This window comes from Triticum aestivum, chromosome 3B, assembly GCF_018294505.1.
Source record: "Triticum aestivum cultivar Chinese Spring chromosome 3B, IWGSC CS RefSeq v2.1, whole genome shotgun sequence".
NCBI classification, from domain to species: Eukaryota; Viridiplantae; Streptophyta; class Magnoliopsida; order Poales; family Poaceae; genus Triticum; species Triticum aestivum.
The window spans coordinates 847942809-847949975 of record NC_057801.1 but is presented as its reverse complement, the minus strand read 5'-3'; positions in this window follow the sequence as shown (position 1 = coordinate 847949975).

Sequence of the window (7167 nt, the reverse complement as noted above, 5' to 3'; positions counted from 1 at the left end):
TCCACTCTTTCCTTGCAAACCAGTAATTTCCTAACATACAAAAGATCACGGATCTATCTTTCCTTACCCGAACCAATCGCGCCCTACATCAGTGCATTTCTTTATTAAGAAAACTAACACGTAAATCTTAATGCATTGTAAACAAATCCCGTTATGGACCTAATTAATTTATTATGGAATCTATACGTGGTCGCATTGGTTCTTTTTCTCTCCACTCTTTCCTTGCAAACCACTAATTTCCTAACATACAAAAGATCACGAATCTATCTTTCCTTACCCGAATCAATTGATCCCTACATCAGTGCATTTCTTTATTAAGAAAACTAACACGTAAATCTTAACGCATTGTAAAGAAATCCCGTTATGGACCTAATTAATTTATTATGGAATCTGTACGTGGTCGCATCTCTCCCCGTGAAAAAATCGCATCCATCTCCCGTTAAAAAGGAAAAGAGAACATGAACGATCAATCCCACACCCTGAATCTCAGTAGCAAAAAATCGCCCCCGCCTCTGCTACTGCGCCTCGCCGTGTGCCCGGCTCGACCCATGCCTCGCCTGCATGGCTGGACGCCGCCATCTCCACCGCCACGTACAAGAAAACGGTGGGCAGAACCATCCATTCAAATCGCACACCCCCACCCTCCTCTGCAATCCCTAGCCCCGCATCACCCTATCGCTTTCTCGCCTCTCTTTCCCCTCGATGTAGATGGTGCCGAGCGGCGGCCTCGAGCACCGGCAGTGCCGCCCTCTCTATCTTCGCTGCGTCGAGAGATGGGATGAGGCTATCGTCGGTTCGCCGCCCACGATTGGGCCGCCTCCGGTTGTCGCGCACCACCGGCTCCACCTAACGTGCCCGACCCTCTCCGCTTTCGACCTTCCGGCGACCACATCCCTCCGCGCCTCCATCCATCATCCACAAGGCCACTCCTTGCACCCACCCTCCTAAACTCCCCATACCGGCGGACAATCACTGAAGATCCAAGTTGGCCCGATATCAATTTTCTTACATGCTTTCTTTATCAGTTGGTGATGGGAATGGGTTCCAATTTCTCTCTCTGACTGTGGATTCGCAGGCAAGAAGCGCTTCTACATGCATCCTCCTGTCGGTCCCTAAAGTACCAAGGTAAATGGTTGATGTTGCGTTTGTCTAGGATGATATATGTTGGCTTTGTTCCGGTTCATCCGAGCAGTTCCGGTACATCGTGTATTTATCTTGTCAGTAATGTTCTGTGATGCTCTGATGCACTTTGAGAATTGTTTATCTTGTCTTCAGTGCAAAACATTTGTTTATTAATGCATGAGAAGAATCCTTATTACTACCTTGAACCTGTTTTATAATCCATATTGTTATGGTCCCGTACTGGATTATGGTCCCGTACCCAATAAGATAGATATGTGTGTGTTAGAGAGAGAGAGGGGGGGAGAGGGGGAGAGAGAGTGAGGAGGAGGGAGGGAGAGAGTGTGTGTGAGAATTTGACGGTAAAAAGGTCGCCAATGTCACTTGATATGAATGAGAATATTAAATGTAATATTAACATAATTGATATTGAACTCTTAAAGTTAATGTGGCCCCGTTGCAACGCACGGGTGTTCTTCTAGTGGTGGTAGTTGAGCTAGTGCGTTAGTTGAGCTAGTTTGGTAAAGCTGAATGTTGTCGGTACTACGATATCAACGAAGTTCAACCTGGGCCTGGACACAGTTGATAGTTAGGAAAAATAGTTGCCGCGTTCAGTTTTTCCGAAACGCGGCTGTAGAGAAATCCTATAAGGGGGTTTTCTACTAGTGATCTGTATTTTGTATGTACTATAGCACTGGCCTCCAAATAATACCAAGTTGTTATTCCTAACAGGATCCATATATGCAAGAACAAAGCAAAAATTATACGCTTTATATCTTTGTTTATCCGTACTTGAGCAATATCAAATAAAGTGGGTCCATGGTCCACACACATGTATGTTTCCATATGGACTAAAAATCTATGATATACTTCACAAACATGATTAGTCCCCTATATGTCGTGTTGTTATCAACATCAAAATATAAGCTGCCAGCAGATGTCGCACCGATCATCCATTTTCTTGTTCATTTGTTTCATGACGTTGTTCGCCCCCTGATTATAAAACGCCTTCTCACAATTATCTGCGGCTAAGCTAGCCTCGCCGATCTTTCGTGCCGCTTCGTTGTAAGCGTGGTTGCCAAAGTCCGTGCGTGCGTTCTCGAGGGTGTGGCCGGTTTGGTTGTATTCGCTGCTGCACATGTCCAGTGCCAACCCCAGTTTCTCATCGCCCTCGTGCTCGTGCTTGGCCTTCTCTTCCTCGCAGTTCTTTGCGCCTTCCCTGGCGGCAGCAGTGCAGATGTCCAGTGAGATGCTTTGGAGCTCTTCCCTGGTGGTCGCATTCACGCTCCGTTGGTCGGAGCTGAGCACCTCCACGCAGTCGGGATGGTCACTAATGCCGTCGCATACTTCGGAGATGAATTTGGCATCGGCGAGAGCGGAGGGAACGACAACGAGGAGGGTAATGGCTATGAGGGTGGAACTAGCTAACAGGGCCATTTCTATTGATAGAGAGGTTTGCTCTTATTTTGTGCTTGACTGTGTTGTGTTCTACCATATGATTCAGAAGTATTTATATACACAGCATGCCCCTACATAAAGGAGAATCTTCTGAGATCAGTGTCCTCAAGTCACACACGGTTGTGGAAAGATACGCAGTCATAAATGGATTTGATCAATATTTTGTGAAAAGATATGCAGTAATAGATGGTTGTGACCTAACCACTTGAAAATATTTCATATCCTCCACGAGGAGCGCAAATATTAGATCTGCACCAAATTAAATAAAAGGATTTGTAAATCAAAATATATACGTATTATAATGAATAGATTTCTCCTACCGTATCTGCACTTTATCACTGCTCCATAGGTTACTGTTGACTGTAAACTATGGCGCATACGCGCTCTGTTGTAACACCGGCTATTTAGCCTCGATCAATACAGACGGCGACACCCCAAGGTGCACTAACCCCAAATTATCTTTTTATAAAAAAGATACGCAGTAATAAATGGTTGTGACCTGACCATATGTAAACATTTCATATCGCGCAAATATTATTCCCTCGCCAAATTAAATAGAAGGATTTGAAAATCATTATCTATACCAATTAAAGTGAATCGATATCTCCTACTATATCTGCAGTCTATCGCTACTCTATAATATGAACGATTCAAAGTCGTTAATTCTAGGTTACGTCAAAATAGTACTACGTGTAGATACTATGATCTCTATAGATGTGCTGAACTTGATCTGACATGTATGGTTTTGATGTACGAGTTTACTAACCATTGTTGTTGTTGCGATGTGTGTTGTGCTTACAGGACTGGGCCCGAAGGAGTTGACATGTATGAGTTTTCATGGATGTGTGTTGTGTTTGCGACCAAGTCCTGTAGGCACATCAGTTGCCCTTGTATCTAGTGCAGCAACCGTAGCAGTGCACGTAGGCTCAGGATCTAGCTACACGGATTTCCTTGGGCATACCACTTACACACGCACGCAGTATATGCATGTAGTTTCTGTTCAAAACGTACGTGCCGTGCGTCCATCGTTTCGGTACCTGCAATAGTTTTCCTTCTTTCTTTTTTTGAATTTTGATTTGGCTTTGGGTCCTTGCGCTACATATATTTTCCATTGGTTTTCATTATATTTTTTGTCGGTTTTCTTTGTTTTTCTTTTCTGGTTTCTAATAGGTTTATTTGTTTTTCTTTGTTTCTTAGTCGATTTTCAGCGGTTTCGTTTTTGTTCAACAAATGCCGACTTTTTTCTGTACACATTCTACATTTGTCATATACATCAGACACATATTTTACACCAGGAACATTTTTTATACAAGTTTAAAAAAATACAAGATCAACATTTTTTCATACACATTGGATTTTGATATATATATTTGTATATGTGACAACCATTTTTTCTATACACAATTAACATTTTTCTAATTCTTGGTGAGGATTTCTAAACTTTATTTTTTTAATGCTTGATTAAAAAAATTAAATACATGACCAATTTTTTTCATACACATTGTAAATATTTTTTATACATAAGAAACATTTACTTTGTACACATTTAACATTTTTCAAATGTTTAGTTAACATGATTTCAAACTTTATATGTAAGTTTTCCTTGTAATGTAGAGATTTTTAAAATATTCTTAAGTTTAAACAAAAATAAAAAAGCAAAAGCAAAAAACGAAAACCATAAAAATGAAGAAAGAAAAGAATAAAACAAGGCAGTGGCATGTGCCTCCCGCTTTTTCGGGCGGCCCAGTTAGGCTGTCGCCTGTTGCTAGCGCAACCAACGCCGGCGGCGCAGCTATACATTCGCCCCAAGAATGCCAGACATGGGCCGTCCCAGGTGCGCAGAAAACCATAGCCTCCTTTTTTTGTTTCTTTTCACGTTTTTTTCGGATTTCCTCTCTTTTTCCATTTTTAATGCTTAAAATATTCAAAATAAATATAGTATATAAAACACTCTACATTAAACATTTGAAATTTTTTAATCTAACATTTGTAAAATTTTACATGTGTATAGAAAAAATGTTTCTCATGTATACAAAATATGTATACAAAACAAATACTACAATGCGTATGAAAAAAAGATGTAATTTTATAATATTTATGAAGAATTTCAAAAATATATAATCATAAATTAAAATAGATAAAACGTGTATTACAATTTGAACATAAATAATGAATTTGTAAAAATGATGATCATTTATAAAACAATGTTAGTCATATATTTCATATATGTTAACCATGTAGAAAACAATGACCGAGATATATAATAAAAATGTAAAATGTGTATGGATAGAGTAGCCATCAAATACAAAAATTTCAAAAATATTAATCATCTATCTGAAAGATGTTAAATATGCACAAAGAGGTTCCTGATGTATACAAAAAAATGCAAAACATCTACTAAAAATTTGAACTTAAAGGAACTACATTTTACAAAATGTTGATCATCTATAAAAAACATATATTAAAAAACAGGACGGCCACTTACCGTAGAAAGATGGACAGGCGTGTAATTAAATATGTTAATCAAGAATTTGAAAAAAAAACTGTTAATCCAGTATTTGAAAATTGTTACTCAAACATTTAAAAAATGTTAGATTTGTGTAAATGTTTTCATATATAAGTAAAATATATACAAATAATTACAATATGTATGAAAAGATTTTGATCATGTATTTAGGAAGTGTAGAACGTGTCCAAAAATAATCTAGTGCGTACGAACAATGTACAACATACAATAAATAAATGTATACATCGATAAATCGTATATTAAATAAATGTATACATCAACGAACGGAGGTCACGCAGGCAGAGAAGATAGCGAAGGAGTCTGCTATCCTCGAGTCCATCCAAAACAAGGCATACATGAAGGAGGTCTTTGCATCTAGTTCGGACGACGACGAGGTAGAGCCTCCGCACGGGACACAGCTGCCGCAGTTGCCCATCTACCCGCCGCAAGACATGGGGGTTGTCAAAAGATCCTGACTGCTTCGCGTTCAAATGACACGACGGCCGTCCGTCCATCCATTTGCCACCCACATTAATGACACGCGGTTGTTAGGGTAGCTACTCCGGCGGCACCCATTTTGTCCTGCTGTCGCCCATCATTATTATATAAACTGCAGCCCTGGCCATTGCCGCAGTCATCTGCCTCCAATCCCTTTCTCCTCTCCGCACTAGTCCCACCATGGCTTCCTCGCATGCCAAAGCTCTCTGGGACGGGCTGACGCCGGAGCATAAGAAGGAGATGACCGCCATTGCTGCCGGCTGGCAGGCTGGCATGCAGCCGGAGGATGATGGCGTCCCAATGGAGGACGCGGCCGACGACGAGCTGGCGCCACCCTTCTCGTCCGCGCCACCCTCGCCCGTGCATTGCAACATGACCATCTGTGAGGCCCGTACCCATTACATGGACATGATGCGGGAGGAGCGGGAGGCGCAGGCCGACGCCGCCTACATTCACCAGCTCCTCCAGGAACAGCAGCAGTTAGAGGAGAAACTCGCCGCCGGCAGGGCGATCGCGCCAAACGTGGACCTGGCAGAGCACGCGGCGCTGCTCAAGTCCTATCGCTTCGCCAGTAAGATCCGTCTCGCATGCTAGTGGTACCATCAGCGTTAAGCGGACCTGGAGGCCACCTATAAGGAGTTCGACGGGGCAAAGGTGTGGGAAAGTCCGACGTTGAGGAGGACATCGCCGCCACCACCGAGGGGCGCCCCGCCGCCACGACCACGAAGCCACCACGTCCACGGGCGCTGCCGGCGGCGAGGAAGAGTAGTGCACGGTAGGTCGCTGTCCTCGGGTCCCAAGAAGGCCACCGCTCCTCCCCTCGCATTGAAGCCAAACTTGGTGAGCTGAGCATCGTCGGCTGATTGGTCGCTTCGCAGCGACGTGGTTATGGAAGCGGAGCTGGAAAGTGCTGAGGCAAAGCTTCAGTTCTCAGGGCTCATGACCGTACATGGGGAATGGGTGCCGGCAATCATTTAGTTTAGATATTATACCTCTAAAGTCATATGAGCTCTTCTTTTAGGATAAATATGTCTGAAATGTAATGAATTTCGTCATGTTTATATGAAATCCGGCGTGTTTGCATGAATGTCGCTTGGTTTATATGAAAATCCTTCATGTTTGCATGAATTTCGTCCGCTTGATTCATAAAGTAGTTGAAAGGTATGCGGGTAGCGTTGGATGGCGGCATCCCACATCCGTGTCCGCGAATGGTCATCGTTGGAGATGCCCTAAGCAAGGCAAATACTCTGGTATATGGCTGGAAGAAGAATATGTGGAATAAGACTTGGAGTGAGAGAGGGATTTGTACAACTTCCTCGATCAGGCCACTGCTCATTGACGTCCACCCAGCAAGCAAAATTATGTGCGAAGAAGATTTGAGACATCCGGAAGCCGAATAGACTCGAGACATTTGAAACCACAGCCACCACTCTTTATTTTCTTTCTTTCTCACATAGTACTAATGATTAACTAAAGGGTAATTCGATGCTCGGGTTCATCTACACCCAATATGTCGGTCATTGGTGTGTATCCGTTGGGATGGGGTTGGGAGCTCCTATCTCATGTGCAGGTCGCTGGGTACCAAC